At 45.6% G+C, this 14,161-nt stretch overlaps 1 protein-coding gene and 1 long non-coding RNA gene across 7 annotated transcripts in view; one reads left to right on the plus strand and one right to left on the minus strand.

The window, feature by feature from the left end:
* The window catches only part of LOC135918029 (uncharacterized), a 52,598-nt gene extending 38,488 nt beyond the window's left edge, over window positions 1–14,110 (plus strand). For both annotated transcript variants that reach the window (XR_010569513.2, XR_010569514.2), the window contains 3 exons: window positions 10,268–10,403; window positions 11,642–11,831; window positions 12,082–14,110. This is a non-coding gene — a long non-coding RNA (uncharacterized lncRNA). The remainder of the gene's footprint in view (window positions 1–10,267; window positions 10,404–11,641; window positions 11,832–12,081) is intronic.
* LOC135918035 (solute carrier family 41 member 1-like) overlaps window positions 1–14,161 on the minus strand; it is a 640,016-nt gene that overhangs the window by 298,125 nt on the left and 327,730 nt on the right. The window lies entirely within an intron of this gene.

The raw sequence follows: 14,161 nt of genomic DNA on the forward strand, positions 1-14,161 counted from the left end.
CCAGGATTTTTTTTCGGGGGGGGGGGGGCCCGCCATCTCTATCATCATCATCATCATCATCATCGTCATCATCATCATCATCATCATGTTTTATGTCCACTGCAGGACGAAGGCCTCTCCCTGCGATCTCCATTTACCCCTGTCCTGCGCCAACTGATTCCAACTAGTGCCCGCGAATTTCCTAATGTCGTCGCCCCACTTAGTGTTTTGTCGTCCTCGATTGCGTTTTCCTTCTCTTGGTACCCATTCTGTAACCCTAATGGTCCAACGGTTATCTAACCGGCGCATTACATGACCTGCCCAGCTACATTTTTTCCTCTTGATGTCAATTTGAATATCGTCTATACCCGTTCGTTCTCTGATCCAAACCGCTCCCTTTCACTCTCTTAACGTTATGTCTAGCAATCTTCGTTCGATCGCTCTTTGCGCGGTCCTTAACTTCTTCTCAAGTCTCTGCCCCATATGTCAGCACTGGCAAAATGCACTGATTGCACACCTTACATTTCAGTAATAATAGTAAGCTTCCAGTCAGGAGCTTGCAATGTCTGCCGTATGCGATCCAACCTATTTTTATTCTTCTGTGAATTTCCTTCTCATGATCAGGGTTCCCTGTGAATTATTGACCTAGGTAAACGAACTCCTTCACAGTCTCGAGTGGCCAACTGGCGATCCTGAACTCTTGTTCCTTTGCCCGGCTATTTATCATTATCTTCGTCTTCTGCATATTAATATTCAACCCCACTCTTACACTCTCTCTGTTAAGGTCTCCAATCATTTGTTGTAACTCGTCTGCATTGTTGTTGAATAGAACAATGTCATCGGCAAACCGAAGGTTGCTGATATATTTGCCGTCGATCTTTAGTCCTAAGCCTTCCCAGTTTAATAGCTTGAATTCTTCTAAGCACGCAGTGAATCATCATCATCATCAGCCTGGTTACGCCCACTGCAGGGCAAAGGCCTCTCCCATATTTCTCCAACAACCCCGGTCATGTACAAATTGCGGCCATGCCGTCCCTGCAAACTTCTTAATCTCATCCGCCCACCTAACTTTCTGTCGTCCCCTGCTACGCTTCCCTTCCCTTGGAATCCAGTCCGTAACCCTTAATGACCATCGGTTATCTTCCCTCCTCATTACATGCCCTGCCCATGCCCATTTCTTTTTCTTGATTTCAACTAAGATGTCATTAACTCGCGTTTGTTCCCTGACCCAATCTGCTCTTTTCTTATCCCTTAACGTTACACCTATCATTCTTCTTTCCATAGCTCGTTGTGTCGTCCTCAATTTGAGTAGAACCCTTTTCGTAAGCCTCCAGGTTTCTGCCCCGTAGGTGAGTACTGGTAAGACACAGCTATTATACACTTTTCTCTTGAGGGATAATGGCAACCTGCTGTTCATGATCTGAGAATGCCTGCCAAACGCACCCCAACCCATTCTTATTCTTCTGATTATTTCTGTCTCGTGATCCGGATCCGCAGTCACTACCTGCCCTAAGTAGATGTATTCCCTCACGACTTCCAGTGCCTCGCTGCCTATTGTAAACTGCTGTTCTCTTCCGAGACTGTTAAACATTACTTTAGTTTTCTGCAGATTAATTTTTAGACCCACTCTTCTGCTTTGCCTCTCCAGGTCAGTGAGCATGCATTGCAGTTGGTCCCCTGAGTTACTAAGCAAGGCAATATCATCAGCGAATCGCAAGTTACTAAGGTATTCTCCATTAACTTTTATCCCCATTTCTTCCCAATCCAGGTCTCTGAATACCTCCTGTAAACACGCTGTGAATAGCATTGGAGAGATCGTATGTCCCTGCCTGACGCCTTTCTTTATTGGGATTTTGTTGCTTTCCTTATGGTGGACTATGGTGGCTGTGGAGCCACTATAGATATTTTTTAGTATTTTTACATATGGCTCGTCTACACCCTGATTCCGTAATGCCTCCATGACTGCTGAGGTTTCGACAGAATCAAATGCTTTCTCGTAATCAATGAAAGCTATATATAATGGTTGGTTATATTCCGCACATTTCTCTATCACCTGATTGATAGTGTGAATATGATCTATTGTTGAGTAGCCTTTACGGAATCCTGCCTGGTCCTTTGCTTGACAGAAATCTAAGGTGTTCCTGATTCTATTTGCGATTACCTTAGTAAATAGTGTGTAGGCAACGGACAGTAAGCTGATTGGTCTATAATTTTTCAAGTCTTTGGCGTCCCCTTTCTTATGAATTAGGATTATGTTAGCATTTTTCCAAGATTCCGGTACGCTCGACGTTATGAGGCATTGCGTATACAGGGTGGCCAGTTTCTCTAGAACAATCTGCCCACCATCCTTCAACAAATCTGCTGTTACCTGATCCTCCCCAGATGCCTTCCCCCTTTGCATATCTCCCAAGGCTTTCTTTACTTCTTCCGGCGTTACCTGTGGGATTTCGAATTCCTCTAGACTATTTTCTCTTCCATTATCGTCGTGGGTGGCACTGGTACTGTACAAATCTCTATAGATCTCCTCAGCCACTTGTACTATTTCATCCATATTAGTAATGATATTGCCGGCTTTGTCTCTTAACGCATACATCTGATTCTTGCCAATTCCTAGTTTCTTCACTGCTTTTAGGCTTCCTCCGTTCCTGAGAGCATGTTCAATTCTGTCCATATTATACTTCCTTATGTCAGCTGTCTTACTCTTGTTGATTATCTTCGAAAGTTCTGCCAGTTCTATTCTAGCTGTAGGGTTAGAGGCTTTCATACATTGGCGTTTCTTGATGAGATCTTTCGTCTCCTGCGATAGTTTACTGGTATCCTGCCTAACGGAGTTACCACCGACTTCCATTGCACACTCCTTAATGATGTCCACAAGATTGCCGTTCATTGCTTCAACACTAAGGTCCTCTTCCTGAGTTAAAGCCGAATACCTGTTCTGTAGCTTGATCTGGAATTGCTCTATTTTCCACCTAACCGCTAACTCATTGATCGGCTTTTTATGTACCAGTTTCTTCCGTTCCCTTCTCAGGTCTAGGCTAATTCGAGTTCTTACCATCCTGTGGTCACTGCAGCGCACCTTGCCGAGCACGTCCACATCTTTTATGATGCCAGGGTTAGCGCAGAGTATGAGGTCTATTTCATTTCTAGTCTCGCCGTTCGGGCCCCTCCACGTCCACTTTCGGCTATCCCGTTTGCGGAAGAAGGTATTCATTATCCTCATATTATTCTGTTCCGCAAACTCTACCAATAACTCCCCCCTGATATTCCTAGTGTCTATGCCATATTCCCCTACTGCCTTGTCTCCAGCCTGCTTTTTGCCTACCTTGGCATTAAAGTCACCCATTAGTATAGTGTATTTAGTTTTCACTCTACCCATCGCCGATTCCACGTCTTCATAGAAGCTTTCGACTTCCTGGTCATCATGACTGGATGTAGGGGCGTAGACCTGTACAATTTTCATTTTGTACCTCTTATTAAGTTTCACAACAAGACCTGCCACCCTCTCGTTAATGCTATAGAATTCCTGTATGTTACCAGCTATATTCTTATTAATCAGGAATCCGACGCCTGGTTCCCTTCTCTCTGCTATTCCCCGGTAGCACAGGACGTGCCCGCTTTTTAGCACTGTATATGCTTCTTTTGGCCTCCTAACTTCGCTGAGCCCTATTATATCCCATTTACTGCCCTCTAATTCCTCCAATAGCACTGCTAGACTCGCCTCACTAGATAACGTTCTAGCGTTAAACGTTGCCAGGTTCATATTCCAATGGCGGCCTGTCCGGAGCCAGTGATTCTTAGCACCCTCTGCAGCGTCGCAGGTCTGACCGCCGCCGTGGTCAGTTGCTTCGCATCTGCTGGGGACTGAGGGCCGGGGTTTGGTTGTGTTGTTCATATAGGAGGTTGTGGCCAAGTACTGCACCAGGGTGGCCAATCCTGCTCTGGTGAGGGAGTGCGTTACCGGTTCTGGTCACCGGGATCAGGCCACACTCCAGGCCTGTTTATGCAATTTTATCAACACGCGTATTTTTTTCTTTTTTTTAATCCGGTGGAAAATTGCCGGCACCGGGATTCGAACCACGGATCTCTTGCACGCGAGGCGGGTGTTCTACCTCTACGCCACCGCTGCAGCTTTGCCACCGCTGCAGCTGCACCGCTACCGCTACGCCACCGCTGCAGTGAATAGCTTTGGAGAAATTGTGTCTCCCTGTCTGACGGCCCTGATGGTCCCCGAGTGGGCCTAGCCAGGTGGCGTGGAGTTTACTTACGCCTATAGTGGACAAAATAAAGTTGTTTCACTCACTCACTCACTCACTCACTCACTCACTCACTCTCCCTGTCTGACCCCTTTCCCTATAGGTATCTCCCTGCTTTTTTCTACTCACTCACTCACTCACTCACTCTCCCTTAATGACCCCTTTCCCTATAGGTATCTCCCTGCTTTTTCTTGTGTAGAATTAAGGTAGCTGTAGAACCTCCGTAGATATTCTTACGCGAAGGACGAGTCAGTAAGACGAGAAACTATTTACAGATTATATTTACAACAACGGTTGCAGCGCTGACCAGTTAGATTCACATCGCGAGCCCAGTTCGTTCTTCCTCCTCTTTTCTGGAGTGATGGCGCCCACGCACCTCGTTCAAACAAACAAATACCACACGCATGTAGCAATATTTTTCAAGCTTTTTACGTAAGCGTTCTGTAGTCCTTGATTACGTAGTGCCTCTATGACTGCTGGTATCTCTACTGAATCAAATGCACTTTCGTAATATATATAAGCCACATAGAGAGGTTTATTGTACTCTGCAGATTTCGCGATAACCTGATTGATGACATGGATGTGATCCATTGTAAAGTATCTCTTCCTGAAGCCAGCCTGTTCCCTTGGTTGACAAAATCGAGTGTTGCCCTTATTCTATTGGAGATTATTTTGGTAAATATTTTATATTATACTGGGAGCAAGCTAATGGTCCTATAATTTTTCAATTCTTTAACGTCTCCTTTTTTGTGGATAAGTATAATGTCTGCATTCTTCCAGTTTTCTGGGACCCTTGCAGTCGATAGACACTTCGTATAAAGAGCCGCCAGTTTTCCAAGCAATATGTCTCCTCCATCTTTGATTAAATCGACTGTTATTCCACCTTCTCCTCCCGCTTTTCATCATTTCATGTCTTGCAGGGCCCTTCTGACCTTAGGGGAGTTTCTGTATCCTGTTCATTACTGTTTCTAAGTGAGGTATCGTGACTCCTCTGTGTACTGTATACAGGTCAGCTTAGAATTTTTCAGCTGCTTTTACTATATCTTCGAGATTGCTTATGATATTATCCTTTTTATCCTTTAGTGCATACATCATGGTTTGACCTATGCCAGGTTTCTTTTTTACTGATTTCAGGCTGCGTTCATTTTTTTACGGCTTCTTCAGTCTTTCTCATGTTATAGTTCCGAATATCAGTTATTTTTGCCTTGTGGATCAGTTTTGACAGTTCCGCGAATTGCGTAACGCTGTGCGGCCGCCAATCCCACACAACCGCGTAGAACGCAGGACTCTGCGATTCTAGACGTACTGCGCTCACCGCGAAAGTTTAGAAAAACACCCACATAAGCACATCAGAGAAGTGGCTACTTGAGGCGGTTCGACCGAAAACTGTAGAAGCGTCATTCAAAACTAGTAATTGCTCTCCACTTCCGACGGCGTTTTCTCTACTTCGTTTTTAAATGAAAAGATGTTGATCCATAAATATTCTCATAAACAACGGTTAACTTCTTTATCATTCGCTTTTGCTTGCAGTTTGGTTGTTGCCTCGGCTCTCTCCCTTAGTAGATCGCTTACTTTCTAAACTCCTTGCGATTTTTGTTTCCAGTTGCCATTTCTGCGCGAAAAGTGCTATATTAGGGGAAAAACAGACGACGTAACGGGCGACAGTCATCTTGCTTACGGGTTTAAGGGTTATTGCAGGGTTTCATGATGGACGCTCTTTCACATTATTTTATTTCCCACCTTATCTAACCCATATCACGTGTATATGGTTCCGGGCATCTGCCAGCGTCGCGGCGAGCCGCAATTCAAGGAAATAATGAAGCAAAGGCAAAAGTTAACCGCAATTGGCGTTTTCTCCGGCCGCAACTCGTTTAATGAGAGTACAGACCAGCTGAGTATAACAGCCGCTTCCCGCTCCTGGTCCCAGTCACAGCCTAAACAAAGAAGGTTGAACTAACAAAAGCAACAGCTATGCGCGTGACGGTTGAACAGATGGTGACAACTGAACGCATCTCGAGTTAATCGCGCGGGTGCGGAATCTATGAGAAAACTGTCCTTCACATTACAAGAGATGCCGATAACTACCGCCTTCTAAAAGGAGTGAAAAAGGCAGCATAATGCTGACCGATGAACAGCTGCCAAGCCTCAACATTGATCTGGCGGCCCTTTAGGAATGTGTGAGGAGTGGTGGTGGTGGGGGGGGTGTATGCCACTTGATTTCGGGGGGGGGGGGGCAGGCCCCCCCGGGCCCCCCCCTGGGTACGTGCCTGGCTATACATGAAATGCGCGCTACCTGCGCTTGAATCAGGTAGCTGGAATAATTAGATCGGGGCATCTAGGCAACTGCGCAGTGACTCCGAACAGGGGTCAAAAATGAAGTTTCCCACAAGTGTTGATTTCGAACGGATGACACTAACGCGCCGAGTTTGCAGCCAGATATGTGCAAAAGGTCTCGCACAATAATTGACAAAATTTTTACAATGCTACCCCTGAATACTTAAAGGTGTGCAACCAGTTAGACTGGGAATTGTCAGGAGTGAGGGCTAACGGTAAATAGCCCACCAACTTGCGCTTTGTAGATCACAGTGGCATACTCAGCAACGCTGCAGACTATTTGCAACAAACGTTCGAGGACCATAGCGAAGAAAGTGTAAGAGTCTGATTGAAGGTTAGTATGCAGAAGAGAAAAGGTAATGATCCACAGCCTGGCGAGAGAACCAAATGTCATGATTGGAAGTCAGCCTCTATAACCTGCGCAGAAATACGTTTATATAGGTTAATTGCTCGCAGGGGCCTCTGATCAAGCAAATTTACAAAAATAAAAAAAATTGTTGGAGAGCTGTACTAAACCATGACCATGGAGCTTACTGCTAATCATTGCTTTCTACCGTTACTAACATATGGAGCCGAAACTTGGAGTTTGCCAAAGAAGCTTGGGAAGACGTTGAGGACCACGCAACGAGCGATGCAATGAAAAAATGTTAGGCGTGACGATAGTAGGCGGGAAGACAGCGATGTTAATTAGAGAGCGAACGGGGGTAGCTGATATTCTGGTTGACATTAACAGGAAGAAGTCGTGCTGGACAGACCATGCAGTGCGTAAGGGAGAGGACCGCTGGTCTATTGGAGTTGCAGAATGGCTGCTAAGGGGAGGGAAGCACAGTTGAGGAAGGCAGAGAATAAGGTGGGTGTGATGGAATTAGAAAATTTGAAGACACGTGTAACCAGTTAGCACAAGACAAAGGTATTGGAGTTGGCTGGAGAAGCTTTCGCCCTGTGATGGACATCAAAATGGGCTGATGATGATGTCACGATATTCATGCCAGCTTCCTGGCATTAAATAATTATGGGGTTTTACGCGCCAAAACCACTTTCTGATTGATTATGAGGCACGCCGTAGTGGAGGCCTCCGGAAATTTCGACCACCTGGGGGTCTTTAACGTGCACCTAAATCTAAGCACACGGGTGTTTTCGCATTTCGCCCCCCATCGAAATGCGGCCGCCGTGGCCGAGATTCGATCCCACGACCTCGCGCTCAGCAGCCCAACACCATAGCCACAGCTTCGTAGCATGTCATTCATGTTATGTCATGTATGCGTGTCATGCACGTTCTGATAGCTCGATTGCTTCTATTGCGGGTGGGAGTGAGTCGCGGCGTAGCCAAGGGGGGCACACCGGGCACTTGTAACGCTTACTAAATGTAACATTTTTGCTACTATGGCACTGGCCCAGCTCCTTCCCCCTCCACGGTCCATTTGGGACCCCCCCTCACACGAAACATTTTCTGATTACCTATCTTGATCTGCGGAAAGGGCACAGTGCGGCATGTGCTGAGAGCTTCGCGAGTGCTGTGTTCTCGCCGCTTCAGTCACGTTGGGAGCGAGAGCTAGCACGAAGCACTCGCTGCTGCGTGCTCTATATTGAAAGATATCGTATGGTACTGACTGACAGACGGAAGGTTTTTCTTGTTAGGTAAGTATGGAAATGCTTACGTAATAAAAAGAATCAAAGGGCCCGCGAATTTCGCGATAACAACCAACACCAACCTACTCCCCCGCCCCCCGCTGAGCGATGCCCTCTTGGTCACCCCCTCCCCATCCCCGGGAAAAGGGACACTACGCCTCTATTCGAGTTGAAGAAACGATTATGAAACGCTAACAACGACAAGAACGGCGTTTCCCAACGCGTTGTCTCATGGCCTCTGAGATTTGCGCGCGAATCTCGGAGGCCATAATTGACCGCTTAATAGCATAAAAACACGAAAAGATAATGCCAAGCGACACAGTAAAAATGTAAACAAAGAACTGATCTTAACCATACTGTTTGGGGAAAGCAAATAAAGAAAAATGAAGAAATAGACAGCCGCAACACACTCCACTAAACCACCACCGCCGGCATAACGCGGGAGCAACAGTTGGCAACATTCTTTCGCGCTTTTCCGCTACACCATTCCTTCGTCTCCACAACGAGAGCCGCCATCTTTTAACGCCTATCTTCTTGTTTTACTGCAAGTCCGCGCGCTCAGCTCATCGCGTGGATGCATGGCTGCACGGCGTCGCATTGCGGCCTACGTCATTTTGTCGTGTCCGCAAAATCGGTGTGAGACACGTCGCATGTGCAATGTTTGATAGAAGTGCCTCACGTCCAAGTGAAGCGGCGGTACGGGTGTTATGGCGGTGTGCCTCGTCCTCGGAAGCGTCGTTGGGTTTTCGGCATGCAGATGCGTTTCGCCCTCCTATTCAGCTCCGGGGCAAAGGGTGCAATATGTGATGTGAAAGATGCATAGCCCATCATCATGGTATCAATTTCGAGCAGCAAACGAGAACTGCGGCACTTAGCGCACAAATTGATTTACGTCGCCGTAAGATATTTGCTGCCAGTCTAACCTGCGGCTTGTGGACAGCTAGCCCACTGACGTTTGCTTGTGGCAGCGATAGGTATGTAAATGGGGAGCGGTAATAATTTTAGAGAGCAGACAGTTGCTTCGCTCGATGTTTGGTCATGTTCATGGCGTTATGAAGACTAGAAAATTAATTGGCTTGATGGTGCTTAGTTCCAACTTCAAAGGGCGTAGCGTTATGGCTGTATCTGTTTGTTTTCCTTGCCGCGAGTACCACTTTCATGTTTTGTTGCATGGGGTGGTAGCTGCTACGTGCCACCTGGGCAGAATAAAATAAAAGCAATTTCCTCACTTTCATACATATGCAATGTGGCGTAACAAAATTTCCAGCGTTTTATTCGGAGCGTAAATATCATCAAATATCCAGCATAGTTTACTAGGAAACTCAAATTCTGTTGCGATGGTTGACGGGTGGAGGCGACGCCCCTCCCGTAGTGAACGGGACAGTCGTTCCAGCCGAAGAACGTCGGGTTTATTCACGCTCGGAAATATAAAGATAATGGGAGAGGGAAGGTGGACAGAAAGAGTGCGCACATGCACACTGAAGGAAATAGCTTGCTTGTCGTTTTCATGGGTTACCGCAAATTCTATGTGAGCTTAGTAGCCGTGAGACAAGTGAAACTCGCCTTCCTTTTTAAATTGTTCGTCCAAACCGCACCGCCCCTGGCAGATCCGTCATCGGGTGTCTCACAGTAGCTTCGCTACGTGAGTCGTTCTATGCGCAAATATTGCCAGGTTAAGTGTCCTGTTAACTTATGCTGACACTCGTTCATCTTATTTTTAAGAGATTACTAGCTCCGAGTTTCGGACAATGCCAAACGTGTTGTGAGGTATAGCAAACACGGGAAATTAAAAGGGGCGTGCCTGCTAGTTTCTCCTTTATACGTTTCTTGTATTCAAAGCCAACGCACACAGTATCCCTGATTTATTTCAATTTCTGCTATACTTGATTAACCTCATGTGACAACTGTATTTGCTCGTTAATCTTCTGCCTTTATTGTGTGTTCAGCTTGGCTGCCAGAAAATGCTAGAATTTTTTCAGTATCCAAGTGACGGAATATTTCACTGACGGCCGTGTATGAAGCACGCAAGATGACAAAACTGATAGCAAAATGATGAGATGTTTCTTTTATAGAGTTTGGACTCGACTTTTGGCGAGGATGTCGATCCACCTTGGGCCTGGTGGCAGCACGCTTGACATAGGCAAAGTGCAGCCTCTCAGTTGAGTGCTCCCAAATAGACCATCAACATCAGAAAATGAAGCAGAGCCGGTAGGGCCAATTTTCCCTTTTGGAAGAGAATACTAACAGCTGCCTTTTTTGAAGAACTAAATAGCATATTTACAAAATCAATCCTTTCTATTTGTGCAGCCTACATAGAATTTTTGCTTGTTATACAGATCTTGAGAAAGCAGTTCTTCTGAACCCGTTTTGCATGCACAAATGAATAAAGAGGAGTGCACTTTCTGAGCAAATAGTTGCACTGAAATGTGCATTTGGCGCACACAGCGATGTAACATAACCAAAAACTTTAAAGCAGTAAAAAAAACAGATTTGAAAGATGTTCTAGCATCCTAATCCGCCTTGGCAATGGAACTAAATATAACAGCAACAGAGGTGCATGCAGAGAAGCGTTTGTAATTGTTTGCAAGATATGGACATTGTCTAAGAAATTGTTGTTATTTACTCGGAGCTTCTTGGTGCAATGGCAGTGCAGTAACAGCTCATGATGCTGTCCTGCTCCCAATAAAGCATCTTTAGATTTTAAAATTAAATTCTCTGGTTTTATATGCCAAAGTCACAACCTGAAGTTTTGGCCACCTTGCTTCTTTAATGTGCACCTGAATCTAAGTGCCCATAAGCGTTATGGCGTTTTACCCCCAAGGGAGGGCAGCTGTCATGGCCTAGATTGCAGCTGTGACCAGCATGGCACCATAGTAACTGGGCTATAACACCAGGTCAGGATGAGAAATACTGCTTAGAACTGCCAACTTCATGGCTCACAAGCACTTAGCACTAGGCTAAAGGAGTATGGACTACTGACAGCGACCGTTTATGTATCAATTTCTTTTAGACTGTCGACTCCATAATTAGGTTGCGAAGCTTCAATTAGTCAAAACCGCCCTAAATTACACAACCAGCTCAAAACGCGCACCATGTATAGCAGGATTTGGACATGAAAATGGGGTCGATTCAGGTCGCCCCAAATGAAGGTGGCAGCCACATTATTTCATGCATTTTGCCTAAAACATAGTAAATAACAATAATCAATTTATAAAATATTATTCTCAAAAAGTGTTTTTTTTTCAAGCCTGAAAGAAGGAGCCAAATGGTGTTCAGGTGCACGAGCGGTTAGTTCCGCGGCACTTATTGCATGTGTTCACGGGCTTCTTTCAAGCTTGAAAAAAATTTGTATTGCACCTATTGAGCAGTAGAAAGCTGGATTGGGAATTTTTCAGGGGGCTCTACAATTTTCGCAATGACAGTTTTATTTATTTATTTATTTTCAGAATACTGCCGGCTTCCATTTGGAAAACCAGGCAGGTGTGGTACAAACATCAAGTGATTTCAAACTTTTTCCTCAAGGGGATAAAAAATAATAATAAAAAATAAAATAAAAAAGCCTGATAGCCAAAGTAAACATATGCAAATACACAAAAGAAATACGATGATGCCGTCACATTGCTGCCAATAGGAAAGGCGTAATAAATAATAATAATATTTGGGGTTTTACGTGCCAAAACCACTTTCTGATTATGAGGCACGCCGTAGTGGAGGACTCCGGAAATTTAGACCACCTGGGGTTCTTTAACGTGCACCTAAATCTAAGCACACGGGTGTTTTCGCATTTCGCCCCCATCGAAATGCGGCCGCTGTGGCCGGGATTCGATCCCGCGACCTCGTGCTCAGCAGCCCAACACCATAGCCACTGAGCAACCACAGCGGGTAGGCGTAATAAAAGAGTCATCAGAATATGTAGCAAGCAAAGGTACAATGAATGCATGACATTACAAGCACGTCTGTACTGCAGATAAGAAGGAATCTGGAGTGGCTGAGTTGACCACGCTTTGCGGAAGAGCGTTCCATTCGCGGATTGTCTTGGGCAGGAAGGAATAAAGATATGCGTTTGTTCAAGCACGCGGCAATAATATTGTTTGATTGTGCTTATCTCTGCTCAGTCGCGATTTGTTAAATTGCATGTAGTTGTCAAATCTCATTTTAGTGTGGTTGTTAACTATGTTATACATTGCTTGTAGACGGTGCATTTTGCGACGAGTTTCTAGTGTCTGGAGCCCAGATCGCAACCTTAAAGAGGTGACTGAAATGTGCCAATTTTAAGCATTGTAGATAAATCTAAGAGCTTTTTTTGTACTCTTTCGATAATGTCTATACCAGTCTTTGTGTGAGGGTCCCAGACTATATCGGCATACTCGAGTGTTGGCCTAATAATTGTCTTATATGCGGTTAATTTGGTAGCACTAGTGCAGTTTTTTAAACGGTGCTTCAATAACCATAACTTTTCATTACTGCCACGGAAACATACCTAACGTGAGGGGCATAGCTCATCTTGGAATCAATTGTAATTCCAAGATATGTGAATTCCTCTACCTGTTTAATGTCCATATTATTTACCATGTAAGTGCAACTTAGCGGATTTTTTTTACGTGTAATAACCATGTGCGCGCATTTCGAGATGTTTAGGGTCATGTGCCACTGGATACACCAGTCGTGTATTGCTATTAGATAGTCAGTTAAGCTAGATTGGTCATCCACAGATTGAATGCTCGAATAAAGAATACAATCGTCCACAAAAAAGCGGCACCGCACGGAAAATTTGCAAGCCAGGTCATTTAGGTAGATAAGAAAAAGAAGTGGCCCTAAAACCGAGCCCTGTGGAACGCCCGAAAGTACAGAGGCAAGCGATGAATTCGAAGCACCTATGCTGACAAATTGTTTTCGATGCGTCAAGTACGAATCAAGGCAACGCAAAATTTGTTCGTTGCGTATGATGCTGTTTAGCTGTATCATCATTTTTTGTGTGAAATCCGATCGAAGGCTTTCTCGAAATCTAAAAAAAGAATGTCTACCTACCCACCTTGATCCAAGATTGCCAGTATTTCGTTCGTCATATTGTAACGATGTTAGTAAAAAAGGATATTTATTAAACGCGAACTTGTGCCCACAAGTAAAAGTCACTGAGGTCGTGCAGAAAACCGCGGCAGTCGCGTTCTCAAGCTGGGCTCGAACCGTCTTCCTCTTCTCCTCGCGTAACACCTCGTGCGCGTGGCGCATGCGAGCCGGGTCCAACTGGCTGCCCGTGCCACGAAGATCGCTGCCTGTTGTTGCCGAACAGCGCCACTGTAAGGCATGCACAGTGCCCAATGCAAAGGGCGCGCAACTTGAATGTCACCAAGTTTGTCGTGGCATTATCCCCCTCCTTACCGCATCGGCCCGATGCGTGAGAGGAAGTAGGGGTTCCTGTGGGCGCTCACTTTTTTTGTTGTTGTTACTGTTGTTCATGACCTCTCCTGGTAGGGTTTCATGCGGACAACATGCACAACTTCCGTGGAGTTGCGCCGTCTTGGGCTCTCGTGTCCAGCGGATTTCACTTCGTAAGTGACGTCGCTTATACGACGAAGTATTTCGTAAGGGCCGAAGTATCTGCACAGAAGCTTTTCAGACAGTCCACGGTGTCGCACTGGGGTCCATACCCACACCTTGTCACCGGGCTGGTAATGAGCTTCACGGCGGCGCTGGTTGTACCGGCTGGAGTCGATGCGTTGTTGGCGGCGTATTCGGTACCTTGCTAGCTGTCGTGCCTCCTCGGCTCGTTGCAAGAAATCATCCAGGTCAGATGAGTTATGGGTTTCTTCATCTAACGGCAACATAGCATCCAAAGTTGTGGATACTGCTCGGCCGAATACAAGTTCAAACGGGGTGACTCGTGTTGTTTCCTGAACGGCCGTATTATATGCGAAGGTGATGTCCCTTACAAAAAATGTTGTTGGAAATCCACTGATTTTCCATCG

Source organism: Dermacentor albipictus, chromosome 5 (assembly GCF_038994185.2).
Source record: "Dermacentor albipictus isolate Rhodes 1998 colony chromosome 5, USDA_Dalb.pri_finalv2, whole genome shotgun sequence".
In the NCBI taxonomy this organism is placed as follows: Eukaryota; Metazoa; Arthropoda; class Arachnida; order Ixodida; family Ixodidae; genus Dermacentor; species Dermacentor albipictus.